The 13,104-nt window shown below is 48.3% G+C and overlaps 1 protein-coding gene across 2 annotated transcripts in view; it reads right to left on the bottom strand.

The window, feature by feature from the left end:
* The window catches only part of FUOM (fucose mutarotase), a 213,538-nt gene that overhangs the window by 35,319 nt on the left and 165,115 nt on the right, over window positions 1-13,104 (bottom strand). The window lies entirely within an intron of this gene.

The following is a 13,104-nucleotide window of genomic DNA, read 5'->3' as shown; positions in this document are numbered from 1 at the left end:
GGTTTTCCCAGGAAAGATCATGGCAGATTGTGAGACCCCAGAGATTGAGTGACAGAACGTCTTGGAGAAGGTTGTTGAGAACGCAGATGGGAGGGTCGTCCAGACGGTCTTTTCCAAGAGACATAGTGAGAGTGTGAGATTTGTCAGGATTGAAAGAAATGTTCCACTTGTTTGACCAGTCTGTGATTTTGTCCAGGTCTGAAGAGAGTGAGGAGGCTGCAGACTGCTAATCTGAGGGATGAGGTATGGAGCGGCAGAGAGTGGAGTCATCAACAAAGAGATAGAGAGGATTTTCCAGAGAGTTGGAGAGATCATTGATGAAGACCAGAAAAAGCACACGGCCCAGAACACTGCCTTGGGGACCTCCAGCCTGAACAGGAAGGGGAGATGAGAGAAATCCATTCAGGGCCACATATTGACTACGACTAGAGAGGAAGTCCGCAAGCCATGCATGGAGATTTCCATGGATACCATAGGAGGAGAGTTTGGATAGCAGAGCGGGGTGCCAGACCATATCGAAGGCACGTGATATGTCAAGGGAGACAGCTCTAATTTCCTATTTGACTTTGAGGACCTCCATCCATTGTTGAGACAACAGAAGTAGCATGTCCAGAGTAGAGTGACCTGGTCTGAATCCAAATTGATGATCAGAGATCAAGCCATTGGTGAAGAGGAAGGATTTGATATCTGAAGCAATGATGGATTCCATGACTTTGATGATAATTGGGAGCAGGCTGATTTGGTCTGTAGTTGCAAGGATCTGTTTTTGCACATTTTTTGTGTAAAGCGGTAATGTTATCTGATTTCCAAGCTGATGGCAGATGACCTTGAGCAAAAGAGAGGGTGAAGAGAACAGAGAGATGGTGCGAAAGAGTGGCAGAGCAGGATTTTAGGACCTGTGGGCTGATGCCATCTGGTCCAGTTGCAGAATCAGAGTCGAGGATTGATCAAAATCAGAGTCGAGCTGTTCATCACCATCTCTTATCTTCCCCAATCCAAAACCTTGATCTTTTCTACCTCCGTTAATTCACCCCAGATCCACTTTTTTGAAATAGCGACTTCTTTCCTTGTAGTCCTAGCTGTGTCCATGTGATTTTTACCTCTCCCACCCCCCCTCCCCCCTTCCCATGCTTCCTCCCACCAAGCTCTCTCCCTCCCACAGATCTCCTGATGTCCCTGTTCTCTGCTGTTGTACTTGTGTGCTTCCCCCTCTCTCTCCATCTTGTCTCCCGCTCCCTTCATTGTATGCTTTGTGTGTCCGTTTGTTTTTATGTGATTAATGTTAGCTCTTTCACGAGCCTCGATCTTGTACACAAAAAAAAAGAGGCGGAGCACACATTGAAAATGTCAATTAAAAGCAGTATGAGTGATTTTAAAATGGCATGGTGTATCCTTTCCATCAATGTATCATTGAACTTGCTATCTCTTGTATTTTTTCTACAATAAAATGTTCAAATAGTCCACATTTTTGAAACACCCTGTATATATCAAGTCAATCGGATTAAAATTGACGATTTTTGTGACCTTGACTTTTGACCTGTTGACCTCAAAAACAACAGACTTCTTGCTTATGACTACCTCCACCACCTGGTTAAGTTTTGTGAAAATAGGAGTAAAATTGAGACCTGAAGGCAATTGACAGACAGACATACAGACAGAACAAGCGTTATGCCTAGGTCCCCCGTCGGTGAAGTGATGTGAGTTGACAAAGTGGAAGACGCAAGGCGGCCATCTTGGATTTTGACGTGGCGACCCAATTTTCAATAGCGTTCTTCCTCATGCCTAGATACACCCACACACCAGATTAGAAGTTGGTACTTCGCTTATTTTTCAAGATATTCCGTTCACAATGTTCAGACATACATGGCGGTGGCCATCTTGGATTTTGACGTGGCGACCCAATTTTCAATAGCGTTCCTCCTTATGGTAGATACACCCACACACCAGATTAGAAGTTAGTAGTTCGTTTATTTTTCAAGATATGTCGCTCACAATGTTCAGATATATATATGGTGGCGGCCATCTTGGATTTTGACATGGCGACCCAATTTTCAATAGCGTTCTTCCTCATGCCTAGATACACCCACACACCAGATTAGAAGTTGGTACTTCGCTTATTTTTCAAGATATTCCGTTCACAATGTTCAGATATATATATGGTGGCGGCCATCTTGGATTTTGACATGGCGACCCAATTTTCAATAGCGTTCTTCCTTATGCCTAGTTGCACCCACACACCAAATTAGAATTCGGTCCTTCGCTTACGCACGCACGCACGCACGGACGGACGGACGCACGCACGCACGGACGGACGGACGGGAAAACCATAGTCCCCGTTTCGCTCCGCCGTGCGACGGGGTACAATAAGAGACCAGAGCTACCAATATACTTGTGAATCTTCTTCACAATAACCGGAGAGCCAAACAGACCCAAATAGGACATCCTCTCCTCTGGCGAAGGTAACAAGTGCACTGACGAAAATTTACATTTGCTTGGTGAAAACATCTGGTCTTCTCGTTCTGATAATATAATTACAATGAGGAAATTGGACTCAGGGTTTCGTAAAATGTGAAAAATGCTTCAAACACAACTTGGCACTTAACGAAATGAAATTGTGCACCTGTTGAAAGAAAATGACATTAAAATAGGCAAAATGAATGAAGATACATGAATTCTATTAAATTATATTTAGGAACAAGCAGCATTTACTGAATAAATAAAACATAATTAGTACGGTTTGTGCAAAGGCACATCACCAAGTATTGCACGAGAGTTGTTCAAAGAGTTTGTGGAGGAAACTTTTCACGATCGTCCAGAAAATCCAACGTTATTTTATTTCTCACAAGCAAAGGGACCTGACTTTGCCGGGCAATGCAGTGTCGCTCAGTGATGGGAATATTGAGAGAGGATGGTGAGGGGAGGGAGGGGTGGGGGGAGAGAGGCGGGGAAGGGATGAGGGGAGGGGAAGGGAGGTTTAGGGGAAGGGGAGGATGGGGAAGGGGAGGCGGAGGGAAAAGGGCGAGCAGGGGGACGGTGAGGGGGAAGCAGGAGGACGGAGATGGGGAAACGAAGGGGAAAGGGAGGGGGAAGAGCAAGAGGATGGGGGAGAACAGGAGAGAGCATGGGGTGGGGAGGGGGAGATCTGGAGGGAGCATGGGGTGGGGAGGGGGAAAGCTGGAGGGAGCAAGGGAACAGGGAGGCGGAGAGCAGGACAGAGAAGGGGGATAAGGAGAGTGATGGGGGAGAGCAAGGGGACACGGAGGGGGGAGAGCAGGAGGGAGGAAGGGCACAGTGAGTGGGGAAAGCAGGAAGATGGGGAGGGTGGAGTAGGCATACAGGGGAGAGCAGTTGGGAGCATTGGCATGGGGAAAGGGGAGAGCAGGAGGATGTCATGGTTCCCTTTTTGAGGCAATGTTTTTTTTAATGGCCGGATGCCCTTCCTGAAGCCAACCCTTTAGTTTCCTCTTCCGCAGGGATATGGTACACCTATTCCAAACCAGGGAAAGCAAAAACGTAGGTGGAGTTTGTTTTGAAAGCCATTAATTAGACGTACAGTATTGGCCGATGCATATTTCAATTTTAAGCTCACTTCAATGTCACTGGACCTTTGAGATATGAGCACCAACACATTTTGGGTGGACAGACGGACGGACAGACAGACACCAACGTGAATTGGAGGTTTTTTTTTTTTTGGTTTTTTTTTGTATACTGAATCGAGGCTCGTGAAAGAGCTTACACTTATTTCACAAACAAATCAACCAGACAAACAAAATATATAAAAAGAGGGAGCGGAAGACAAGATGGGGAGTGAAGGGGAAGCACACAAGCATAACATTTGAGAGCAGGGAGATGTGTGGGAGGGAGAGGGCTTGGGGGGAGGAGGCGTGGGAAGGGGGGGGGGGGTGGGAGAAGTATAAAACACAAGGACACCAAGGACTTCTCGGACAGAAGTTGGCATTTCAAAAAAGTGGATTTGGGGTGAAATTAGCGGGGGTAGAAAAGATCAAGGTTTTGGATGGGGGATGGTGGTGAACAGCTGTTTTAAAGACCTGGAGGGTGGAGTGGGATTGAAGAGAGTGAGGGAGTTTGTTCCAGAGGTGGGAGAAAAGAGGAATGAAGAAGTGAAGGTGAGCAGAGAGTCTTGATTTTGGCAGTTTAACAATAAGAGGGTTGCAGGCAGATCTTGTGCGACCTGTAGGAATATTTGGGGGACAGAGCTCAGAGAGAGCTGGTGGGGAGGGGGGGGGAGGGGGGCAAGGCCAGAGAGGAGTTGGTAGAAGACAGAAAGACCACCAACCTGCCTGCGGTGAGTGAGTGAAAGGCCCTTGGAGTTAGCTTAATCGCGGGAGATTCCAATGATTCTGAACGCTTTGGTTTCAACAGCGTGAAGACGAGCTAGGTGTGAGGCAGGAGCACCAGCCCAGAGGAGAGAGCAGTATTCCATTGAGCTGCGGATGAAAGCCTTGTATGTGGTGAGGAGCTCAGGTGTGCCAAGGAAGGACTTCGCACGACGGAGGATGCCCAGTCGGCGACTGGCTTTGGAGGCCAGATTTGAAATGTGGTTTTCCCAGGAAAGATCATGGCAGATAGTGAGACCCAAAAGCTTGAGTAACAGAACTTCTTGGAGAGGATTATTCAGAAAGTGGATGGGAGGGTTGTCCAGTCAGTCTTTTCGGAGAGACATCGTAAGAGTGTGAGATTTGTCAACATTGAAAGACATGTTCCACTTGTTTGCCCAGTCTGTGATTTTGTCCAGGTCTGCAGAGAGTGAGGAGGCTGCAGACTGCCGATCTGAGGGATGAGGAATGGAGCGACAGACAGTAGAGTCATCAGCAAAGAGATAGAGAGGATTTTCAAGAGAGTCAGAGAGATCATTGATGAAGACCAGAAAAAGCACAGGGCCCAGAACACTGCCTTGGGGAACTCCAGCCTGAACAGGAAGAGGAGATGAGAGAAACCCATTCAGGGCCACACGTTGACTACGACTAGAGAGGAAGTCCACCAGCCATGCGTGGAGATTTCCATGTATACCAAAGGAGGAGGGTTTGGTGAGTAGAGCGGGGTGCCAGACCGTATTGAAGGCACGTGATATGTCAAGGGAGACAGCTCTAATTTCCTGTTTGGCATTGAGGACCTCCATCCATTGCTGAGAAAGCAGAAGCAGCATGTCCAGAGTAGAGTGACCAGGTCTGAAACGAAATTGATGATCAGAGATCAAGCCATTGGAGAAGAGGAAAGATTTCATATCTGAAGCAATGATGGATTCCATGACTTTGCTGATAACTGGGAGAAGGCTGATTGGTCTGTAGTTGCTAGGATCTGTTTTTGCACCTTTTTGTGCAGAAGCGGTGATGTTGGCTGATTTCCAAGCAGATGGCAGATGACCTTGAGCAAAAGAGAGGGTGAAGAGAACAGAGAGAGGAAGTGAAAGAGCGGAAGAACAGGATTTTAGGACCCGTGGGCTGATGCCGTCAGGTCCAGTTGCAGAATCAGAGTCGAGGGTTGACAGAAACTTTTCTACCTTGTCAGGAGGAAAGGACACAGAGTCCATGAGCAGCTGGGTGCGGCTGGGTACAGTGGGTACAGAGAGGGATGGGTTTGGGACACAAGATTTAGAGGCAAACACAGAGTTGAGGCATTCAGCTTTTTCACGTGCGGAGTCAGCCGTGTAGCCATTTGAGGTGAGGGAGGGGATGGAGGGGGAACAAACACCAGAAACAGATTTGACCAGATGCCACCAGGATTTGGAAGAGGGAGACAGATAAGAGAGTTCGATCTTGAGAACGGAGAGATATTGTTTCCTGGCTCTCCTGAGGGTGGACACACACTTGTTTCGGGCTTTTTGAAAGGAAATGAGATTTCCTTCCGTTGGATTTGCTTTCCAGGAGACGAAAGCAAGTTGTTTCTGGGCAACAGCCTCACCACAAGATTCCGTGTACCATGGATGGGAGGAAGGGTATGACAACTGAAGATGAGATGGGATAAATCTGTGCATGAGAGAGAGCAATTTACTTTGGAAGAATTCCCAGGATGAGTTGATGTCAGAGGGGGTGGAGATGGGAGACCAGTCCAGATGATTGATGGCTGCTTGAAGACCATGCCAGTTGGCCTGAGTGAAATGCCAGACTCGTTGACGCTGAGGAGGCTCTCTTAGAATGGTCAGAGAGATGTCCACTTTAACAAGCACATGATCAGATGAGCCGATTGGAGCAGAAGAAGAGCAGCAGACATTTTCAGGGAAGTTTGTCATAACCAAGTCCAGAAGAGAAGATGCTCCGTTGACTGAGATCCAGGTCGGGAAATTGACAGATTGTGTCAGTCCCAGTGAGTCGCAGAAGTCCTTTGCTGAAGAGCCATGGCTGGTGAGAGAGTTACCCACACCCAGCCAACTGGCATGGTGACAATTGAAATCACCACATATGAGGAAGAGAGAGTTGGGATGGGTAGATAGATGTTGGTCCATGTTATCAGACAGCGAGATGTAGATGGAGTCATCACTGTTTGGTGGACGGTACAACACACATATGAACAAAAGGTGGGAGCGAAGGGGCAGCCGAAGCCAAAGGTATTCCTGGGGGTGAGGTGGAGAGAGGGCAGTGCAGGGCGAGTGAGGAAGAGAGTTTTTTTTATAAAGATAGCAACTCCACCTCCAGGACGAGGCTCCCGGAGGAGGGAGTAACCTGGGAGAGATACCAAGGAATCAGAGACATCATGAAGGAGGAAAGTTTCTGTTAAGCAGATCACGTCTGCTTTGTCAGAAGCAACCTGTATGGAGAGATCAGTCAAGTTTGAGCGAAGGCCCCGGATGTTTGAGGTCCATACCGTTAATGAAGAGGAAGGGGGAGCATCGGATACAGAACAGGGGGGGGGTAGGGTAAGCTGTGGAAGAGGAGAAAGAGGTAGGGAGAGCTGTTGAAGGTGTGTCAGAGATTTCAGAATAGCTTGGAGAAAGGGAAGAATGGAGCGGACAAAAGGTTTGATGGTGATTGGGTGAGGCACAGTGAGGTGTTATTTGAGGAGGGGCAAGAGCGAGGCAGAAGGTTGGGGGAGATGAAGGTGAAAGTTGGAAGGGGGAAGAAGCGGGGAGGACACTTTGAGGAGGAGGGGTGAGAGGGGAGTCTAGGAGGGGAGGAGCGAGGGAGAGACTCGGAGGGGAAGGGTGTTGGGGGGTTTTTGGGAGGGAAGGGGCAAGGGGGGAGATTTGAAAGGGATGGGTGATGGGGAAGATTTGGAGGGGAGGGGCAAGGGGGAAGATTTGAAAGAGATGGGTGATGGGGAAGATTTGGAGGGGAGGGTCAAGGGGGTAGATTTGGAGGGGAGGGGTGATGGGGAAGTTTTAGATGGGAGGGGTGATGGGGACGTTTTGGAGGGGAGGGGTGATGGGGAAGTTTTGGAGGGAAGGAGTGATGGGGAAGATTTGGAGGGGAGGGGCAAGGGGGAAGATTTGAAAGGGATGGGTGATGGGGAAGATTTGGAGGGGAGGGGCAAGGGGGAATATTTGATAGAGATGGGTGATGGGGAAGATTTGGAGGGGAGGGTCAAGGGGGTAGATTTGGAGGGGAGGGGTGATGGGGAGTTTTGGAGGGGAGGGGTGATGGGGAAGTTTTGGAGGGAAGGGGTGATGGGGAAGATTTGGAGGGGAGGGGCAAGGGGGAAGATTTGAAAGGGATGGGTGATGGGGAAGATTTGGAGGGGAGGGGCAAGGGGGAATATTTGAAAGAGATGGGTGATGGGGAAGATTTGGAGGGGAGGGGCAAGGGGGTAGATTTGGAGGGGAGGGTGATGGAGAAGTTTTGGAGGGGAGGGGTGATGGGGAAGTTTTGGAGGGAAGGGGTGATGGGGAAGATTTGGAGGGGAGGGGTGAGATTGGATTTTGAAAAGTGTACGATTAATGGGAAACAAACATTTATTGCAAAATGAGTTTCTTGAGACCTTAGAGTAAAAAATACGTTTGAGGACGCTGAAGGAGGGGTGGAGTGCAGGAGAGTTTCGGGAATGTAGAAAAGAGGAACTGTAAGAGATGGAATTTTTATTTGCAATGAATAGATTTGGTGAGCAAGTCGAAAGCATCCTTTTATAGAAGAAGAAGAAAAAGGTGTTATAATATACGACAGAATACAGTTCTTCAGGGGAAAGTTTAAACATGTTTAACGTGTTCACGTGATCACGAACAACGTGGTCGAAGAACGAACAAACAAATAAGAACAATGAATAAACGAATAAGAGCAGAGAAGGAAATATTTTTTTGGTTTTTTTTTTCTGAGTTGAGATTTTAAACAAGGAAGTATGGGGTGAAAGACTGGGACAAAAAAACAGGGAACGAAAGTAATTGCAGCGCAATCACAGAACCGCTGAGAGAAAAACAAAGCCTCAAGTTTGGACACGGAAGCCTACTACGCCTCAGAATACGCGACACGAATTAACCGACGATTTTGTATGCCGGTATGAAAAATTAACACCGAGAATCTTATTAAAGACACACTATAAGTATACACACCGAAAGATAGATACAGTTACGACAAAACACAATTGTGAAAAAATTACTTAACTTCGAAAGCGTGAGCGCATGGACAGCTTCGAAAGAACTTGACCTCCAATCTTGCCTTGCGCATGCGGTTTTCTATGTTAAAGTTGCATACAGAGAAACCATCCCATGTAAAGGAAGGGGCAATCACTGGACCTTTTGAGATATGAGCACCAACACATTTTGGGCGGACAGACGGACGGACAGACAGACACCAACGTGAATTCGACGGTTTTCTATGTTAAAATTGCATTCAGAGAAACCATCCCATGTAAAGGAAGGGGCGTTTTGCGCCCCCCTTGTTATAAATTAAGAAATTATATTGTTGTGGATCTGCCGCCGGCCTTCTCCCCTTACCAAGGGGGGATTAGTCCCCTTGTCTTGACTGACCTGGCGCGACCCGGGACCTATCACACACTCCTCTGTTACACACTCCGTAACAACCACAGGTGTGCACTCTCCGGGTACACACCCAATCACGTGCTCTGGTGTGCACTTTTGCACACTCTCTACCACACACTCCGGTGTACATTCTCGCACACTCTCTTCGGCCATCGCACACTCTGTTTCACACTCGGTTTCACACTCGGTTTCACACTCTTCCCACATACACTCCGTTATACACTCGCGCTTCGGTGCCGTTCACACACGCGCGCCATTCACCCTCACACATCGCACCACGGACCTTCCACGAGCGCCCGGGTTACGTCGCGATCCCAAGCGTGCCAAAAATCTTTTCGCGCCAAACATCTTCACGCCATACATGCTCCTACTCACCTTAAGGACCCTCTTCTCCGCCAGCACCTGCAAACCTTTTTGGGGATTAGCAAGCACGGCATCACAATGCGAACACGGACTTTGCAAATATTCCATCACTTCCCTCGATTTAATCTCTATCTCTGCCGTCTATTCGGCCCCAATTTCAATTATAATCATTTCATTGTCCTCGACGACCGCCAGCGCCAATAAAATTTTGTCTTCCAATTCGACCTTCCCTGGCGCTTCCGACATTCCTTTATTCAATTTGACTGCCGTCGGCTCTTCTACACCCAGAGTCGCGATCTCTACCCCCTCGGTCAATGTAGCCGCGCTCTGCTCTACCCGGCTCTCCACGCGTTCCTCACATTGCGTTACCCCATCGCGTCCCTTTGCGACCTCTTCGCTCAACTTGCGCCTTATGTCCTTCCCCATCTCTTTCATTTCCTTTTTCGACGCCACCCTCATTTTTTCCAATTCGTTCTTTCGGGTGTCCATTTTGCTTTCCAGCCCGTTTTTCACCTCTTCCAATAAATCACGCATCTGTTTTATGTCCCGGGTGGATTTGTCCCCCATTTCCTTCAATTGGCCCCCCATTTCTTCCAATTGGCCACCCATTTTGTTTTCCAACCCTTTTATTTCCCGGGTGGTTTTGTCACTTTGGGTGTCCATTTTTTCATTTAATTCACTGAAGCATGCCCTGAGTTGTTCCATCAATATGCCCATATCTACTGGCGCTGCGGGCTCGGCCCCCGCCGCCATGTGCGAGGTGCCGCCATTTTCTACACCTACTGCCGGCCTTCCTTCTGCTTCCTCCTCTTCTCCCAATTCTTCCCGGGGGTCCTGGGTTATCGATTCTACCTTCTCAGATACCTCCTCTTCTACCCCCACCGGCATTCGACCGCTTTGGCTAGCCATGGCACGAATTTAATTTGGATGTTAATAATTAAATTTTGGTCGCTCGCAATTTTGAGTGCGTTAAGCACACTTCGGGTCCTATCCCACTCCTGACACCAATTGTTGTGGATCTGCCGCCGGCCTTCTCCCCTTACCAAGGGGGGATTAGTCCCCTTGTCTTGACTGACCTGGCGTGACCCGGGACCTATTACGTCCCTTCCGGACAGCACTAAATAGGGTTGAAGGACCAAATTCGCTGTTACCTAAGTACTAGCGCTGCCCTGGAAGTGAGGAAATAAGCCTCGCACGAACCACGTGTGATGATGATATGCCAAGCGGTTTGCGTACACGTGATCATTGCTATTATTACTTACTAGACCCGATTGGAGCGATCTAGTTTGTACCACGCTTAGCCAATGGAGAAATCACAAAGGCGATCGAATTGGAAAGGAAAGGAAGAACAAATGTTTAATTAATATTGCATGTATTTACAGCCAGGACGAAGAGACACAGGGAAATCCTTAAAACAGTCTTATACTTAATACCCAGGACAAACGGGCCCGTCTCACACACACACTCACACGGGGATTGCTGATGGGCAGGATCATGTTCACCAGCGGGTCCAGGGATGGCTCCCGTGCAGCTCTCTCCGGTCCCCGGCACATCCCTTGGAGATGGAAGTAGGTGAAAGCAGGAGCTCGCCGCGTGTCGCCTGAACGGAGCGGGTTATCACGGGGCGAACGGTAGGGAGCAGACTTTGGCGCGACTGGCGGTTATTCACTTGCGGTCATGGCCGCGTTCACTCGCGTGGCCGAAATGCGCTATATGCGTTACCGGTGCGTCAGGCTGCGCCCGCGTACATGTACGGTTCAAAGTTCAACAACAGCGAGTGATACACGTTCTTCTCTCTCTGCGTTCCGCCTCCGGATCAGCTCTGCGAGTCCTATCGCGCCACTGGTGCAAGTCCTTCAAGTCTTTTGCCACTGCCGTATGCACGCGAGTCCTCTTATCAAGCTCCCTCTCTGCAAGTCCTGCTTGTAAGTCCTCCCGAGGGCTTTTCGTATGGGCTTATATAGACCCGCCCCACGAACCTTCTGGAACTCACCAGACTCTCTTCACCACGCCCTCTCACGCCATGCCGCTCGAGCTCTGATTGGCTGGTGGCTCTTACCGTCATCGCCTCTGCCGCTCCCGACCTCAACGCCGCCCCCAACTTTTTAGGCCTACCTCGTGTTACTTGACTAGTGGTCAGCTAAATGGGGCGCGGGATGGATTGCGCCCATAGAGGTAGAATGGAGGTTGGAGCAAAATGAATGTAGGGCCTACTCTCCTGTCTTTACACAACGCAGCTACTAAGAGGGGAAATGGCATATTCTTACACATACTAAGACATAACTATACTATAAATGGGCCTATATGTTGCTCGTGTGACTAACTATGGGGGGCATACCTTTAACCTTTAATGACGTCAATGTGCCAATCTCAAAACCGCAGCAATATTTATATATGGGATGGAAGAATAGCTGAGAGGTATGCATACTGATTTCTGAGCTTTGAATTCCAACCTAGCTACAAACTGCCACCCCGGTGTTACACAGACAAAGTGAGGAAACAATGTGTGCTACGTCATCCTGGAAATTACTTTGAGACACAAGACCCATCTGCCAGCAATGCGTTGTTGGTGGACATTACAGATCGTACAGCGTCTTCAACGAAAGGTTGGTGAATAACCACCCAGCACAACCAGACAACCCAGCACAACCTAACCACCCAGCACAAATAAACCACCCAGCACAAACAAACCACCCAGCACAAACAAACCACCCAGCACAAACAAACCACCCAGCACAAACAAACCACCCAGCACAAACAAACCACCCAGCACAAATAAACCACCCAGCACAAACAAACCACCCAGCACAAACAAACCACCCAGCACAAATAAACCACCCAGCACAAATAAACCACCCAGCACAAATAAACCACCCAGCACAAACAAACTACCCGGCACAAATACACCACCCAGCACAAATAAACCACCCAGCACAAATAAACCACCCAGCACAACCAGACAACCCAGCACAACCAGACCACCCATCACAACCAGACCACCCAGCACAAACAGACCACCCAGCACAAACAAACCACCCAGCACAAACAAACCTCCCAGCACAACCATACCACCCAGCACAACCAGACCACCCAGCACAACCAGACCACCCAGCACAACCAAACCACCCAGCACAACCAGACCACCGAGCACAACCAAGCTGTCCAACACAACCAAACCACCCAGCACAACCAAGCTGCCCAACACAACCAAACCACCCAGCACAACCAAGCCGCCCAGCACAACAAGACCACCAACACAACCAAGCCGCCCAGCACAACCCTTGCCAAGAGACTGTTTTGGTATGACCAACGATCTGTCAGGAGTATGCTACGTTGATTGAATAGTACTGTGTATACGTCCATGCAGTTTGTTGAAATATAAAACATGAGTGTTTCTTGTACCGGTACATATAATGGTATGAGAACATTTTGAACATTATACATATCTATCTCCTGCAAGAGGACAGCAAAGGATATAAGCCTCTTTGGGCGTGACATCATAGAGTGAAAAAGACATTCGATGTGTGACTGGGTTAATGAAACTTCTGAAATCTGTTCAATTACAGCAAGGGGATAATAGAATGGAGAGAGTTTGCACGGAATTGCAAAGATTTGTAAAAGAAATATATTTTAAAACATGTATAACCAAGATAAGACAAATCCTCTGATGAGAATTATTCATTCCACTCAAGATTGTGATGCATTTGAATGAAGAGATTTAATAATAATTTATGTGAAGGGCCTAATTTATACAGTGACATCCAAATTCCTTGGAGAAAAGCATTTCATTTAACCCTGGAATGTGGTATCCTGTG

This window comes from Myxine glutinosa, chromosome 3, assembly GCF_964187855.1.
Source record: "Myxine glutinosa chromosome 3, kmMyxGlut1.1, whole genome shotgun sequence".
Lineage (NCBI taxonomy): Eukaryota > Metazoa > Chordata > Myxini > Myxiniformes > Myxinidae > Myxine > Myxine glutinosa.
Note: the sequence above shows the minus strand (reverse complement) of the source record. Positions and strands in the feature narration are given on the sequence as shown.